The sequence below is a fragment of the Pan troglodytes genome, chromosome 1 (assembly GCF_028858775.2).
Source record: "Pan troglodytes isolate AG18354 chromosome 1, NHGRI_mPanTro3-v2.0_pri, whole genome shotgun sequence".
Lineage (NCBI taxonomy): Eukaryota > Metazoa > Chordata > Mammalia > Primates > Hominidae > Pan > Pan troglodytes.
This window is the reverse complement of record NC_072398.2, coordinates 56,549,503-56,568,086: the sequence shown is the minus strand read 5'-3', so window position 1 is coordinate 56,568,086 and position 18,584 is coordinate 56,549,503. Positions and strand designations below refer to the sequence as shown.

At 35.6% G+C, this 18,584-nt stretch overlaps 1 protein-coding gene across 4 annotated transcripts in view; it reads left to right on the top strand.

The window, feature by feature from the left end:
* The first annotated feature begins 2,814 nt into the window (after nucleotides 1-2,814).
* RGS13 (regulator of G protein signaling 13) overlaps nucleotides 2,815-18,584 on the top strand; it is a 51,228-nt gene continuing 35,458 nt past the window's right edge. For 2 of the 4 annotated variants that reach the window (XM_063794343.1, XM_063794347.1), the window contains exon 1: nucleotides 2,879-3,519. The gene's annotated coding sequence lies outside the window, so the exon portion shown is untranslated. Of the gene's footprint in view, nucleotides 3,520-18,584 lie in introns of all 4 variants that reach the window. The other 2 variants (XM_063794349.1, XM_063794344.1) reach the window with 2 other exon arrangements.

Sequence of the window (18,584 nt, the reverse complement as noted above, 5' to 3'; positions counted from 1 at the left end):
AGTTACTTACTGTATTAATGAAGAAAATGTGACAAAGACTCATGAATATTTGGTCAGTTGTATTGGTTAAAAAGTCATTACTATTGTGGGTTTATGAGTTTTTGACAGTGTTTTAGAGTATTCAAAGGGTTTAACACATGCAGTACATTGTCCCAGATAGAGCATCTACTTGAAGACAAACAGAGCTACATTCAAATCCTATGAACTTCAGCAACTTAATTATTTGTATTATCTTGGGGAAACAGATAATAATAGTGATAATAATAAAAATAGAGAGAAAGTGAGGAAAAAAGAAATAGAAATCAATCAGCAATAAATACTAAAATAAAAATAATAGGGGTTAAAGGCATAGAGAATATGGACATGGAGAAGGTTTACATAAGTGTGTTCAGGGAAAGTCCCTGTGATGAGACAATGCTGGAACCTGAAGGAACTGGAGAGGTGAGCTTTGTGTTTTTATGAGAAGAGCATTTCAAGGAGAATGGAAAACAAGTACAAATTGCCCAACCTGCCAAATGGGATTTATCCCAGGGGAGGAATATTACAAAACAGCCAGGTAGTTCTAAGAATCCAGGTGCTGACAGAAAGTGCTGGGTACTTGGCAACATGGCAAAACTCTGTCTCTACAAAAAACACAAAAAATTATCCAGGTATGGTGGCGCACACCTGTAGTTCCAGCTCTCTGGGAGGCTGAAGGGGGAGGATTGCTTGAGCCCAGGAGGTCAAGGCTGTAATGAGACAAGATCGTGCCACTGCACTCCAGCCTGGGTGACAAAGAGAGATCCTGCCTCAAAATAAATAAATAAATAAGAAAGTTCTGGGTAGAGCTGAAAAAGCAGCATATTTGGCAGAGATTCTCCACCCCATCACAATGCAGGCATAGCAGAGAAAGAACTACACGGGGTCTCTAGACAGCTGGACTTGGGAAGCTGTAGAAGGCGCCACTGCTCGAGCCATGGAACAGCATGGAAATTGCTAGAGGACTGGACTCAAAAGGGTTTTCGTCAGAGACAAGGAGCATTCAGCAATGACCCAACTGGGCCAGCAACTGAAGACTCTACAGGATCAGAGATGACAAGGCCATCAGAGTAGCTCAACCAACAGAACAAGAAGGTGGTGTGGAGGGACTCCAGCATAAACAGAGGATGGCAACCAGGTGATCTCTTCCTGCCTTAATACCACAGTTATGTGGAAACCCCAGAACAACCAGGTTTTGAAATTAAGTAAGAGGAGATGAGAAATTTTAATTTTTTAGATACATAGGTTATTGAATTGATATTCATATTTCCTCAACTGTTGAGGGCAACAATAATGCAAATATATATATGTATACACACACACACACACTCACACAAACATACATTTGGCATGGAATACATACATTGCAGGCCAAAACATCCTTTTTATTCCCTATTCTTCTGTGCTTTGGGATTAAGGTTATCTAAACTCTGGATATATCATCAATCATGTATACACCAAATCCTGAATGTGCTAGGTAAATAAGACTCTACTGTAATTAAAAACATAAATAACTGTTGTAAATTTGCTATCAAGAAGTACAGAGTGTCTGTCATGGGATTATAAAGCAAGGCTATCTGAGCTCATCTGGAAGATCAGGGAAGGCATTCTAATTTGGTTTGCTGAGTCAGGGAGCCGCACCACAAGCCTGTCAAGTAGGTATTATAGGTATCATTATAGTTATTTTGCAGATGAGGAAAAGGGAGATAGTGTTTGCCTCTGGGGAACGTCAGGCACTGGGGTGCTAAAGAAGTGTCACAAGCTTTATTTAGCCTTATCTGCAATTGTTTACATTTCATAAAGAAAATAGTTTTGTGTTTTATTTGTGTAATTAAAAATTCATTTTTACATAAGTTTAAGTAACTCATGCTGGAAGTCACCCAGCAACTAAATGCCAACACTGGAATTTAACTCATTTCTATCAGGTCCCAATGCTCCTAACCAAAATGCTCTAAAAAAAAAAAAAAAAAAAACCACCCCATTTCCAACAATAAGACAATGGGTATGTACATCACAGTAAAAATATACATATAATGAGATATTTGAATTCAAGGTCTGAGGTTCAGGTGCTTTTAATGTACAGAGTAGGTCTCCAACAGATCTGCTGGCATTTGCAACCTATTACTGCTGATGGGCAAGTACTCAGAGCCCTTATTTGTGTTCATCCACTGTTCTACATAAAACTTGTGACATTCCCTGGCTACTGGTGCTATAACTTGTGTATGCTGCTCTAAGGGATGAAGAAAAGACACGACACTTAAACAAACCCAAAATAAATATCAAGGGCAGCACCTGGGTCTTTGACATCTCCCTAATGGCAGAAATCTTCCCTGTTGTCAAATGTACACACTCTCATAAACCATACATTGCACACACCACCACCACCACCACCTCCGCCTCCACCACAACTGCCACCGCCATTTTATCCAGCTCATCATAGGCAGAAAAGAGGGAAATTTATGGATAATTTGGAAAGTAAGAAAGAATGATAGGCCTTATTTTATCACAATGTAGGCATCGTGTTTTTCTGCTTTGGAAATGGGAAGTATATAAGTTAGGAATTCTTTAATATTACAGCAAAAATAATGCAAGACAAAAATGTAATTAAGCATGAAAGGAATTTATGTATTAGAAGACTATTGGATAGTTCTCATCATCTCTAGGAGGCCCAGAAGTTGGAAACCTCCTCCCAAATCCTGCTGCGAAACTGTCCCACAAATTGGCATCACCACCACCGCTGGGCACACACACTGCTGCTTTCAGGGCCAAAACCCCAGACACCAAGCACCATCTGCTGCTACTGGATCCCACAGCACTGACGTGGGTTGTAGCTGTCACCTCCTCACCGCTCTCGCCGGCAGCATTCTGCAGTTCCTCTTTTTCATGTAACTAACTTTCGATTCACATCCTGCCACAGACACATCTGATTGGCAGGTACTATGGCATGTGCCCATGTCATAGCTAAAAGAAAGGCTGAAACATTTGTAATTTTTTATTTATGTAATGGGAGATGGGCTCCATATTATAAGGTAGGGGATTCTTCAAGAAGTTTCGGTACTGAGAAATCAAATTGAATGACAAACAGGAACCAAAAAATGCCATGGTAGAGATGAAGAGAACCCAAAACCTCTTTTTCTGTCCTTGTTTCCTTTTCTGAAACAAGTGACTAAATACTCAAAGTCCATGGGGAATATGACAGATCCATTCTAAAAACTCACTAACACCTTCATGTTCAGCCAAGAACCAGCAAGTTCACATCTTACTTGAAGAAAACAAACCTTTGTATAAGTTGGAAGCATAGTATCACAAACTGGCATACAGGGGTAAATAGATGCCTGATTTGCTTCCAGTCAGCCAGGCCCAATAATGTCCTTCAAGCCTGCAGAACTATTGCCTCTGATGTTCCTCCACCACCCTGAAACAGAACCAATAGCGGCTGATCTTGTGTCTACCCGCAACCTTCTCTTTCGTGACAAAGCAACATGCAAGTGGAATCCCAAGGTAAGACAAATGTTGTCATTTTAGTTAACATTGATTAAACATAGTGTTTACGTCACTAAAATCGTCAGTACTATAATCATAAGATCTTATTCATGGGCTATGATAATAACTATGTGAAATCTATTTCTGATTAATCTTTCCACCTAGTGCTTAAATATAGAATATTACTATATTCAATACAAATATAAAAACATTTGATTTATATTTATTTAAATATATTTTTTATCCCTAGTATATTTATTAAATATATTAATATAGAGTTATGTATCTAGATCTATAAAAGGGTCAATATTTCGGCAAAAATTTTGCTATTAACTTTTCAAGGAAATTACATACTGGCTTTTAATTACAATGGCCTATGATGACACCTAGTGGCTAATGGGCATATTTTGAAATCCCCAATTTGACCAATATAAATGATTTTTAATTTTTTTAAAATAAATACAGTGATAATGTTTCCTTTTGTGGATTTTGGCACATTTTTAAAGTAAAATAAATATATCAAATTTCTCTTTCCTGTCACAAAGAAACTCTGAAAAAAGTTAACTGTAATTAAGAAAGACCACTTTTTAAAAATTGTACTTACATCTTCAGATAATATATTAGCTATCAATCATAGTTAAAAAGGAAGAAAATAACATTATGCAAGTTCAAAGTGAATGTAGGCATTGTAATCAGTTAACCCTCTAAATTTATAAAAATGTAAGGCAGAATCACTTAACATGAAATTCCTGGGATGGAAATCATAGATTTATAGTCCTGATTGTGCCTCAAATTAGTTGTGTCCTTGAGCAAATTGTGCAATCTCTCTGTGCCTCAATTCTATAATTAGTAACATGAGAAGGTCAGAATTTACAGGCCTTTTGAGCAACTTCTTATGTGAGACTCTACAAATTGCTATCAGTCACATGGCCTTCCTCATCTAGGCACCTGTTCCTAACACAACAGAATATGAAATGCTCCATTCTGAATTCAAGGTTTAATATATATCAGCTTTTCTGACACATATATTTTCTTTTAGATCATAAATTCATAATATGTACTTAATATTTAATTCATTTATAGTCCCAATCTTGAAATGTTTGGTAATTTCATTAGCTATTGAACAAAATGATATTAATTTTGAATGTTTCCTCAAGTTGCTTCACTAAAATGAAAAAGGAACCACTAGCATCTTTCCTTAATATTTAATAAGCATATATTTTTCACTTTATTCTAGAAATTTATAATTTTGCATAATTCTATTAAGTCTTCTCACAGACTTCCACTGTCTACATCTGAAGAGCTCTAGTCCTGATAGTTTGAATGTTTGAACTCATTTTATAGTTATCCCTCCCTCTCCGCACTAGGCACCCCCAACAAACACACACACACACACACACACACGTAAATTCTTACTATCTTTGTCTTGCCATCTTTCTCTTCTTATATTTCAGTTTTCATTTTTTTCTTTTTTTAAAAAAAGTTGATTATTAAATATTTCAAGCATAGAAAAAATTGTAAGTCAATATGTAAAACACCCATGGATCTATCACTTATTTTTGTAATCTTAACATTTTGTCATATTTTATTTAGTAAAAATGGAATACTGCACAGACAATTAAGACCCCATATACCTATCCCCTGCCTCCATCTCTATCAGAAATCACTATCTATATTTAGAGTTTATAATCCACCTGCATGTCTTTATATTTTTATTACATATAACCAGGAGCAATACATGTACGGGTTTACATGTTTTAAAACATTATATAAATGTTTATATAAGTAAATATTCTTCTGCAATTTGTTTGTACAGAAGTTGTTAATTTCAATGTAGTAAAATTTACCAATCTTTTTCTTTAAGTTTTATACCTTAGTTTTTCTTTAAGAAATCTTTCTGTAGCTCAGGGTCATAACAGGTTCTGTACTAATTTTTTAATTAAATCTTTAATATTTTTGCCTTTAACCCATTGTTTTGGGTATAATGTAAGGCTGGTATCTAAGGTCATGGGCTTTTTTTTCTATATAGATAATCAGTCATCCCAGCATCAATCTATTGAATAATCCATATTGTGCTCTGATTTTCTCCTCTGTAGTATTTTATTTTTCCATATGAGTAGGGCTGTTCTGTGCTGTACATTTTTCTATTTGTCTTTACTTGCACAGATATTATACCATTTTAATTTCTACAATTTTAGAGTAAACCTGGATATCGGTTCTCTCCACCATTTTGGAAAGTGTCTTAATCATTTTTTACTCTTTTTTGAGGTATGAATTATAGCAAGAACTTGTCAAAGTCAAAGGAAATTGCTCTACTGTAATTTTGCTTGGAATTACATTGAATGTATAGGTTAATGAAGACAGTTATATTTATAATATTTTCCTCCATGAACATAATATAGCTCCTTATTTATTTAGGTTCTCTGTTTCATGAAACTACTAAGTTTTCTCTAGAAACTCTTGCACATCTCTTGTTAAATTTATTCCTAGGTTCCATATAATTTTATCACAATTTTAAATGCTATGGTTTAAGCTATATTTTATCTTTGCTTATGCTATATAAAGAAAAGCAGATTATTTTTACGTGTTAATCTTGTATTTCAACAGCGTAATTAAACTTTCTTTAGTGTCAAGTAATTTGCCTATATGTTCTTTTTAGATTTTCTTACTAAGCTGATAGGCCTTCCCTATGACAATAATAATTTTGTCTCTTCACTGCTAATAGTTATACTTGTTTGCACTTTGCACTAGGTGTGGCCTCCAGCAAACATTTAATAGAAACAATGACAGTAATAGGACAATACTTCAAAGGTTTTATTCTTAATATGACATTTGCTGTAAGTTTTTGGTAGAAACTCTTCACAGGATTCAGGGATTTCTCCTTTATTCCTAGTCTTCTTTATTGTAAATCAGTATTGCATATTTATCAAATACTTTTTCTGCACTTACTGGGATAATCACATGGCTTTTATCTATTAATGCGATGAAATACACTAAAATATTTTATAATAGTAAAACTTCTTTGCATTCTAAAACAAGCCCAATTTAGTTCTAATGTATTCTTTTGCATATTAAAGATGAGCCTATAATTTTCCTTTCTCATGTTGTCTTTCTTCAGTTTTGATATAGAGGTTTTACTAGTTTCATAAAATGTGTTTAGAGATACACGCACTTTCTATTCTTTGGAAACTTTATGTCATATTTGGATTTCCTGTTCTTTGCATAGTTGATTAAGGTTCCTCTAAAATTAGCTGGAGCGGGATTTGTGGTTTTGTGAGTGTGGATGGAGATAGGGGCATAGGAGGAGGTGTGCTGATGCACTAGGAGATGAAAATATTCAAATTTTCATTTAATTCCCATAATAGTTAAAGATCTATTCAGATTTTCTAATTATTTTTTGTCAGCTAAGTGACATTTTTGTAGAAATATGACCATTTATTTTTTGGTCATAGTATTCTCCTGTGATTCTGTTTCATATCTATTAGAACTGTAGATCTGTAGCCATGACCTTTTCTTATCCCTAATATTGTTAAAGGTCATCTCTCTATTTCTACTATATCACTTTTGTCAGAAAGACTTCCTTATTTTTACGTAGAAACAAATTTGTTTCTTAACCCTTTTTGTATTCCTTTTCTATTAAATTATGACAGTTGTTTTTATTTCATTAATTTGTGCTTTTACCTGTGTACTATTCCTTTCCCTCTGATTTATATGTTTTTTTGGTACTGTTTCCCTATCTTCTTTGTTGATCGCATAGCTCATTATTTTGCAGTTTTCTTTCTTTTTAAAATATAAGCATTTAACTTTGGGAGGCCGAGGCGGGCGGATCACGAGGTCAGGAGATCGAGACCATCCTGGCTAACACGGTGAAACCCCGTCTCTACTAAAAATACAAAAAATTAGCCGGGCGTGGTAGCGGGCGCCTGTAGTCCCAGCTACTCGGGAGGCTGAGGCAGGAGAATGGCGTGAACCCGGGAGGCGGAGCTTGCAGTGAGCCGAGATCGCGCCACTGCACTCCAGCCTGGGCAACTGAGCGAGACTCCGTCTCAAAAAAAAAAAAAAAAAAAAAAAAAAATATATATATATATATATATATATATATATATATATATATATAAGCATTTAATGTCATATAAATTATCCTTAAAAAAATCATTTTAGGCCTGGCACAGTCATTAATGCCTGTAATCCTAGCACTTTAGGAGGCCAAGCTGGGGGGATTGCTTGAGGCCAGGAGGACGAGACCAGCCTGCGCAACATAGCCAGACGATATCTGTACAAAACTTTAAAAAAAAAAATAGTCATGGTGGGCCGGGCCCGGTGGCTCACACCTGTAATCCCAGCACTTTGGGAGGCCAAGGCAGGCGGATCACGAAGTCAGGAGATTGAGACTATCCTGGCTAACACGGTGAAACCCTGTCTCTATCAAAAATAGAAAAAATTAGCAGGGTGTGGTGGCAGGCGCCTGTAGTCCCAGCTAGTTGGGAGGCTGAGGCAGGAGAATGGCATGAACCCGGGAGGCGGAGCTTGCAGTGAGCCGAGATCGGGCCACTGCACTCCAGCCTGGGCGACAGAGCGAGCCTCCGGCAAAAAAAAAAAAAAAAGTCATGTGGTACATGCCCTAGCTACTCTGGAGGCTGAGGTGGGGGGATTGCTTGAGCCCAGGAGTTCAAGGTTACAGTGATCTATGATAACACCACTATGCTGCAGCCTGTCTCTTTAAAAAAAAAAAAAAATCACTTAAGCATTCTCCCACAAATTCTGATACACGACATGTTTATTATCTTTTATTCACATTTTCCAGTTCCTATTTTGATTCCCTGTTTGATCCATTCATTATTTAGTGTGTTTTTGTTTTATTTTGTTTTAGTTTCTAAATGCATGAGGAATTTTTAAGACATCTTTTGAAGATTAAATTCTATTTTTTACATTTTATTGTGGTGTAAACACTTAACATGAAATCCACCCTCTTAACAGATTTTTAAGTGTACAGTACAATACAATACAGTGTACTGTTAGCTATAGGCACAATGTTGTACAGCAGATCTCTGAATTTCTTTATCTTGCATAACCGAAACTTTATATCCATTGATTAGCAACTCCCCATTTCTTACTTCTCTCACTCTCTGAAAACCATCACACCATTCTCTGCCTTTAGAAGTTTGACTCTTTTAGATAGATTATTTCTCATAGAAGTGGAATCATGCAGTGTTTGTCCTGTGACTGGCTTACTCCCCTTAACATAATTTCCTTAAGATTCATCCATTTTGTTGCATGTTGCAGGATTTCCTTCTTTTTTAAGGCTAAATAACATTCCATTGTATGTATATACCACATTTGCTTTATCCATTTTCTCAGCTCTTTAGGTTATTTTTATATATAGGCTATTGTGAATAATGCTGAAATGAACATGGAAATGCTAATATCTCTTTAAAATCCTGATTTCAATTTTTTTGGTTAAATACCAAATTTGCTAGATCTCATGGTAGTTTTTTTTAATTTTTTGAGGAAACTCCTTACTGTTTTCCATAGTTGCTACATCATTTGGCATTCCCATCAACAGTGTACAAGGGTTCTGATTCTTCTACATCCTCACCAACACTAGTCTTTGGTTCTTTGACAGTAGCCTCTTAACAGGTGTGAGATGACATCTCATTGTGGTTTTGACTTGCATTTCCCTGATGATTAGTGACACTGAGTAGCTTTTCATATACCTGTTACATGTTTTTATGTCTTCTTTGAAAATATGTCTATACAATTCTTTTTAATTGGGTTTTTGTGTTATTGAGTGGCGGGATTTCCTTACCCTTAAAACCCACAAAACTATGGCATGAATATACACATAGCAAAGTATAAAGTTTATTTTTAAAATACCTACTTTATTCCCACTACAAGGATGCCAGGACACTTTAACTCTCATGAAGCCCCTCTTAACCTTCTCATTATTGTTAGCAGCATTTTAGTTCCACTTTTTTCATATCACTGAAATTATTATTATTGTTCATACAAACAATAGTTGTGTATGTAAAACTCCACGTGTACCATTTTCTCTGTTCACCATTTCTTTTTTGCATCTCAATCTCCCTGTAGCTCTAATTTTTTTCTTTCTTTAGTATATGCATTTGAATCTTTCATTGAGAATCAAATAGTACGTATAGAACTTTAAATATATACAGAATGTGTAGTTGTTTTCTCTTAATATTTGAATAAAATTTTCCATTATTTTCTTGTTTCTGTTTTTGCTGCTGAGGTATCTGCAATTATTATTTCAAAGCAATCTTTTATTTAAGTCTAATTACTATTAATTTTTTCTCTTTTACTTTGGCAAAATTCTACAATTTTATCATGCTGTATCAACATGTGGAGGTACTGATATAAAGATAGATGTATAGATAGATAAACGGATGGATGGATAGATAGATAGATAGATAGACAGATAGATAGATAGATAGATTTCTGCTCAGGATTTAAACATAGTGAATCTTATTAATCTTTTATTAGATATGAAAATTCTCACCAAATTACCTTACATACTTAATCTTATTATATCATCATGCTATTTTTTGAATAATGTTCTTAGGTTCATCTATTAGTTCACAAATTCTTCCTTTAGCCAATCTGTTGCTTAATCTGTCCACTAGTTTGTTTTTTAGTGATTATATTTCTTACCTCCAAAAGTCATCTGTTTTGTTTTCACATCTGCTTAATCTTTTGAAATAAGGTTTTATTGTTTTCAAAATTGAGAATCTTTTTTTAAAATAGATTATTCAGTTTAAATATTTTTGTTTTATAGTTTCTATTCAGCAATTCTATTAGCTGAAGGTCTTAGGAATCTAATCTCACTTCTTTTTTAATCTGGTATGTTTTCATGAGGGTTTGTTTGCTTGTGTGTTTGTAAATTTTGGATATTAAGCTCATCTTCAGCATAGATTTATCCATAGGAGTCTTGTGTGGCCTGTGTTTACAGATGTCATTCCAGGGATATATTGTCTGCTTTCTGCTAGGTGCCCCAAGGATATTACCAGCCCAAACTACTTTTTACATTGATTCCTCACTTGAGAATTTTAGGAGCTCATGGATAGGGTAAATTTAAATCCCATTACCATGATTACAAATTATCACAGAAGGCTTCATTTTTTTCATCTGCAGCCCAGGGCCAAGAGAGCTAAGCTTTCTTGTTGTCTCCTATGCCACTGGAAAGATATTTTCTAGTTCAACCTATTTCTGATGGTTATCCCTCTGAAAAACACAGATTAGAGGGTTGGTGGATCTCAATACAAACTTCCCACATGTACAGGCATCATACCCCAGGTGCTAGCTTCCTTCTTTTTCCTTAACCAGGAAAGAAACAAAAAAGATTATTTGTCAGGCTGAGTCACAATTCCAGTTTTCCATCCTACCATTATGATTTTCAATTCCCACTTTGTATAGGAAATTGAGAATTTTCCTTTCTTACTAGTAAGAGCAACCATGAATTTAAAATAATTTTAAAACTATTTTAGCCAGAAAATCTCTTTGTTTTGTAATGGAAGCATTTTCAGTTACTTGGTTGGTTCAAAACATTGCTGGAAATAAAAATAGTCACCTTCTTTCCCATTCATTTACAATCTCCTTGAGTTGATAGCAACAGTGTACATAAGCTAGGAGTAACTACAGATAAAATACTGCTTTCCATTATAAGTGAAAACACTGTTCTCAAATAATGGCCATGATCACTAATCTTTTAAAGGTATATATAGTGAATTGGCATTATCATGGGAAAATATTATCAGCAACAAAATAATATTAATAGAATTTATCAATTATTAAGCACTTGAGATGTATTAGTTATTACTAATCCTTATAATAATTTTCCTCAGAAAACTAACATTTATAATATAAAGTAACTTGTTCATAATCATGCACATAGTTTGATGACTCAGTTGGGAATATAGATCCTTCTCTTTCTAACACCAAAATTGGTTATCTCTACATCAAGGGCTTCCATATGTCATAATTGACCATGATTCATGTTGCTTATTTGGGATTTGTTTATCTAGCAACTCTTTAACTCAAGCTTGCCCAAGTAAAACTCTCTATCTTTGTCTTGTTCGCTATATTCACGTCTATCAGCATGTATATGCAGAACTTATTTAATCTGTAAACCTGCCTAAATTGTTGCAAATAGAGATTAAAGTCATAAAAAATATGCAAAATGCAATTAAGCATACAGACTGTGTCTTATTTATCTGTATAATCTACTGTTTCACATAGTACATGACTTTTTAATACATAAAGTCAAAGTGATCTGAAAATACTTTAATTCCTAATATTGTAAATATTTAAGTGCTTCATAAAGTACCTTATAGCTTACAATAAAATATATTATAAATATAATCTTTCTTATAAATATTGAAACCTCAGTCCTTAGCACTATGTCTATAAAAACCTGGAACATTTATTTTATGTAAAAAAAAAGAGAACAGCTGAATTTTAAGATTTAAAAATTTAAAACCATAATCTGTCAAGTAATAAATGTGTGAAATTTCACTGGGGCCTGTTGTGGGGTGGGGGGAGGCGGGAGGGATAGCATTAGGAGATATACCTAGTGTTAAATGACGAGTTAATGGGTGCAGCACACCAACATGGCACATGTATACATATGTAACTAACCTGCACGTTGTGCACATGTACCCTAAAACTTAAAGTATAATTTAAAAATATATATATAATAAAAAAATAAGTGTGTGAAATTTAACAAATTTAAGTGTGCAAAAATCTTTATTTTTTTAAAGTGGACATATGTTCTGTCGGTAAGTTTAGACTTGCTATGAAATAAACCACAATGTAACTTAAGCCATGTAGTTCCGGGAGGACTGTGGCATCTTGATGTGATCCATGGCAATAACCAAAAAATAGGACACATTTCTGTCATCCCTCACCCTCCTCCACTTCCAGGATTGGCCTGGGACAGGAAGGTATAGCCACCCTGTGTTATAACTAAGTAACAAATATTAGTTTCCTGAGGAAAATTATTATAAGGATTAGTAATAACTAATACATTCCATTGCTTAGTAACTGGCTCTCATCTTCTCAGGAAAGAAGCTTCTTGCTGCTACTCAGACTTTTTTTCCCTTCTCTGATACTAAAACTCTTTATTTAACCTGGGAACAGAGGTGGAAAAATTTCTACTTGCCCCCAAAATTTATATTTGATATTCTGATTTAGGCATTTGAACTTTGAAAGCCCAGTAATCCTATTTTGTTGTTGTAGTTGTGTATCACCTGCACGCTGTGTATCATCCTTCCCTGAAGCAGTGGAAGCTGCAGGTCTGGCTGCCCAGATGTTGGGATAGGTGGGAGTGGTAGAGTGTGGAAAGGTAAAGAAATTTTTAGAGAAATAAAGTGATTTGCCTACTTGATCTACCAAGAAAAGACAAGTCGTGGAAGCCAATAAAAGTTGGCTTAAACAGGAGTAAAGATATTAGCTTGAAGCACATAAAGTTATCCATATGCTACCATTTTTACCTTATAAAAACACAATTTCATATGGTTCAACCTAATAAAAGTGTTATGTTATGAGTCAGTTCATCTCACATAATGTATTCTCTCTTCAGCAGAAATCAAGGACCATTCTCAATCTTTATTTCCATGTTAAGGAGGAATATAATTTCCTTCATAATGCCATCCTAAGAGACTAGGGTTGTCAACTGTCCATCATCAAAGAGTTTTTCCATTTCATTATAATGTAAAGGCTATTTGGGCAGATTGTGAAGCCTAGGGAGTGGTACAGTATACTTTGGGGTATAAGAGTGTACACATTGAAGCAAGATGGCCTGGATTCTAACGCCCAATCCACAATCCACTATTTGCTAGCTGTATGACCTTTTTATGCCCCAACTTTGAAACATCTATAATGCAGGGATAATCACAGTATCTATTTTATAGATTTGTTATGAGAATTAATTAAATTATTTGTAAGGCTTACAGATCAGTGCTTAGTATATTCTATGGCAAATGAGTATTTATTATAATTGTTGTTATTATAATATATTATGGGTTGAATTATGCCCTCCATCCTATATTTGTATGTTGAAGGCAAATCTATAGAGACAGAAAATAGACTAATGGTTGCCTGGGACTCAGGGAGGGTGGAGAGTGGAAGTGGATATGTGGGATCTTACAGGAGTGATGGATATGTTCTAAAATTGGATTGTGGCGGTGGTTGCACAAATACTATATATTTACACATAAAATCTCAATTTCTACAAGAAGGATGAATGATTTTATGGTATGTAAATAACTCCTCATGAAAGCTATTAAAATGACTTATTGATAATTTTTCATTAAAATATATATTGATACTATTTGTATTTTCATAGCCAACATCATGAAGCTGTAAACATGTAAGGCAAATAGAGAAGCTTAGCACTGTGGAAAAAGCTGTTGCCATAGCACAGCTAATTAACATCTTTAACATCCCATTTTTTTTCTATTAGCAAAACCATCTCTGGACATCCTCACCATAGAAACATTCCTACTCTTTAATTATGTGTGTTACTTTATTGTGTTTTATAGTTTTCATCTAAGGAAAAACTGATTGATCCCACTATGGGACTGATTGCCTAATATCCAGACAGCATTCACTGTCTTTTATGTTCAGGATATTGCCACTTGAGAAAGGATTATTTACTGTGACAAATCTTAAATGGGAAATGAAGCAAAATTAACTGGTAAAACATTTTCTGTGCCAGAGTCATATGTGCGTTGCAAGAAGGAAAAACAAACTTCCCTTGAGAGTGGTTTTAATTATTCACAGTCTCTGACATGATTTCAATATAACCCAACACAAATGCTGGCTGATTTTTCTTTGCCAATTTTGGTGTGTATTACAACAATCCCCTCCACTTTTCAGGGGAGAATGCTTTCCCTTTCCAAACCTCATGGAGTCCATACTCAAAGCATTCTGACTCCCCAAGAAAACTACATCAACTGAACAGAAACTTAAATTAGTTGGGGCAGTTTCCTATGAATCCTTGCAAGCCCTTTTGGATCCTTTCTTGGAACAAACTTTTAACCCATTTATGGGACCAGATAAACACACTTTAAATCCCCAGGCTCATGGACTGCTGGCCACCTATATTTGAAGTTTTTGCTACTCCTCTAGCAAAACGCAAAGTCCTATGTGACCTTCTCAATATTATCTTGCAAAATTTTTTTATTATACTTTAAGTTCTAGGGTACATGTGCACAATGTGCAGGTTTATTACATAGGTATACATGTGCCATGTTGGTGTGCTGCACCCATTAACTAATCATTTATATTAGGAATATCTCCTAATGCTATCCCTCCCCTCTCCCTCCACTCCACGACAGGCCCTGGTGTGTGATGTTCCCCTTCCTGTGTCCAAGTGTTCTCATTGTTCAGTTCCCACCTATGAGTGACAACATGCTGTGTTTGGTTTTTTGTCCTTGCGATAGTTTACTGAGAACGATGGTTTCCAGCTTCATCCATGTCCCTACAAAGGACATGAACTCATCCTTTTCTATGGCTGCATAGTATTCCATAGTGTATATGTGCCACATTTTCTTAATCCAGTCTATCATTGCTGGACATTTGGGCTGGTTCCAAGTCTTTGCTATTGTGAATAGTGCCTCAATAAACATACGTGTGCATGTGTCTTTATAGCAGCATGATTTATAATCCTTTGGGTATATACCAAGTAATGGGATGGCTGGGTCAAATGGTATTTCTAGTTCTAGATCCTTGAGGAATTGCCACACTCTCTTCCACAATGGTTGAACTAGTTTACAATCCCAACAACAGTGTAAAAGTGTTCCTATTTCTCCACATCCTCTCCAGCACCTGTTGTTTCCTGACTTTTTAATGATCGCCATTCTAACTGATGTGAGACGGTATCTCATTGTGATTTTGATTTGCATTTCTCTCACAGCCAGTGATGATGAGCATTTTTTCATGTGTCTGTTGGTTGCATAAATGTCTTGTTTTGAGAAGTGTCTGTTCATATCCTTTGCCCACTTTTTGATGGGGTTGTTTTCTTCTTGTAAATTTGTTTGAGTTCTTTGCAGATGTTGGATATTAGCCCTTTGTCAGATGAGTAAATCGCAAAAATTTTCTCCCACTCTGTAGATTGCCTGTTCACGCTGATGGTAGTTTCTTTTCTGTGCAGAAGCTCTTTAGTTTAATTAGATCCCATTTGTCAATTTTGGCTTTTGTTGCCATTGCTTTTGGTGTTTTAGACATGAAGTCCTTGCCCATGCCTATGTCCTGAATGGTATTGCCTAGGTTTTTTTCTAGGGTTATTATGGTTTTAGGTCTAACATCTAAGTCTTTAATCCATCTTGAATTAATTTTTGTATAAGGTGTAAGGAAGGGATCCAGTTTCAGCTTTCTACTTATGGCTAGCCAGTTTTCCCAGCACCATTTATTAAATAGGGAATCCTTTCCCCATTGCTTGTTTTTGTCAGGTTTGTCAAAGATCAGATGGTTGGAGATGTGTGGTACTATATCTGAGGGCTCTGTTCCGTTTCATTGGTCTGTATCTCTGTTTTGGTACCATTACCATGCTGTTTTGGTTACTGTAGCCTTGTAGTATAGTTTGAAGTTGGGTAGTGTGATGCCTCCAGCTTTGTTCTTTTGGCTTAAGATTGTCTTGGAAATGTGGGCTCTTTTTTCGTTCCATATGAACTTTAAAGTAATTTTTTCCAATTCTGTGAAGAAGTCATTGGTAGCTTGATGGGGATGGCATTGAATCTATAAATTACCTTGGGCAGTGTGGCCATTTTCACAATATTGAATCTTCCTATCCATGAGCATGGAATGTTCTTCCATTTGTTTTTGTCCTGTTTTATTTCGTTGAGCAGTGGTTTGTAGTTCTCCTTGAAGAGGTCCTTCACATCCCTTGTAAGTGGGATTCCTAGGTATTTTATTCTCTTTGAAGCCATTGTGAATGGGAGTTCACTCATGATTTGGCTTTCTGTTTGTCTGTTGTTGGTGTATAAGAATGCTTGTGATTTTTGCACATTGATTTTGTATCCTGAGACTGCTGAATTTGCTTATCAACTTAAGGAGATTTTGGGCTGAGACGATGGGGTTTTCTAAATATACAATCATGTTATCTGCAAACAGGGACAATGTGATTTCCTCTTTTCCTAATTGAATATCCTGTATTTCTTTCTCTTGCCTGATTGCCCTGGCCAGAACTTCCAACACTATGTTGAATAGGAGTGGTAAGAGATGGCATCCCTGTCTTGTGCCAGTTTTCAAAGGGAATGCTTCCAGTTTTTGTCCATTCAGTATTATATTGGCTGTGGGTTTGTCATAATAAACTCTTATTATTTTGAGATACGTTCCATCAATACCTAATTTATTGAAAGTTTTTAGCAGGAAGGGCTGTTGAATTTTGCCAAAGGCCTTTTCTGCATCTATTGAGACAATCAGGTGGTTTATGTCTTTAGTTCTGTTTATATGATGGATTGTGTTTATTGATTTGTGTATGTTGAACCAGCCCTGCATCCCAGGATCCCAGGGATGAAGCCCACTTGATCATGATGGATAAGCTTTTTGATATGCTGCTGGATTCGGTTTGCCAGTATTTTATTGTGGATTTTTGCAATGATGTTCATCAGGGATATTGACCTAAAATTCTCTTTTTTTGTTGTGTCTCTGCCATGCTTTGGTATCAGGATCATGCTGGCCTCATAAAATGAGTTAGGGAGGATTACCTCTTTTCTATTGATTGGAATAGTTTGAGAAGGAATGGTACCAGCTCCTCCTTGTACCTCCTGTAGAATTCGGCTGTGAATCCATCTGGTCCTGGACTTTTTTGGTTGGTAGGCTATTAATTATTGCCTCAATTTCAGAGCCTGTTATTGGTCTATTCAGGGATTCAACTTCTTCCTGGTTTAGTCTTGGGAGGGTGTATGTGTCCAGGAATTTATCCATTTCTTCTAGATTTTGTAGTTTATTTGCATAGAGGTGTTTATAGTATTCTCTGATGGCAGTTTGTATTTCTGTGGGATCAGTGGTGATATCCCCTTTATCATTTTTTATTGCATCTATTTGATTCTTCTCTCTTTTCTTCTTTATTAGTCTCGCTAGCGGTCTATCAATTTTGTTGATCTTTTCAAAAAATGAGCTCCTGGATTCACTGATTTTTTGAAGGGTTTCTTTGTGTCTCTATCTCCTTCAGTTCTGCTCTGATCTTAGTTATTTCTTGCCTTCTGCTAGCTTTTGAATGTGTTTGCTCTTGTTTCTCTAGTTCTTTTAATTGTGATGTTAGGGTGTCAATTTTTTATCTTTCCTGTTTTCTCTTGTGGGCATTTGGTGCTATAAATTTCCCTCTACACACTGCTTTAAATGTGTCCCAGAGATTCCGGTATGTTGTGTCTTTGTTCTCATTGTTTTCAAAGAACATCTTTATTTCTGCCTTCATTTCATTATGTACCCAGTAGTCATTCCGGAGCAAGTTGTTCAGTTTCCCTGTAGTTGTGCGGTTTTGAGTGAGTTTCTTAATCCTGAGTTCTAGTTTGATTGCACTGTGGTCTGAGAGAGAGTTTGTTATAATTTCTCTTCTTTTACATTTGCTGAGGAGTGCTTTACTTCCAACTATGTGGTCAATTTTGGAATAAGTGTGATGTGGCACTGAGAAGAATGTATATACTATTGATTTGGGGTGGAGAGTTCTGTAGATGTCTATTAGGTCCTTGGTGCAGAGCTGAGTTGAATTCCTGGATATCCTTTTTAACTTTCTGTCTTGTTGATGTGTCTAATGTTGACACACGGGGTGTTAAAGTCTCCCATTATTATTTTGTGGGAGTCTAAGTCTCTTTGTAGGTGTCTAAGGACTTGCTTTATGAATCTGGATGCTCCTGTATTGGGTGCAAATATATTTAGGATAGTTAGCTCTTGTTGTTGAATTGATCCCTTTATCATTATGTAATGGCCTTCTTTGTCTCTTTTGATCTTTGTTGGTTTAAAGTCTGTTTTGTCAGAGACTAGGATTGCAACCTCTGCCTTTTTTTTGTTTTCCATTTGCTTGGTAGATCTTCCTCCATCCCTTTATTTTGAGCCTATGTGTGTCT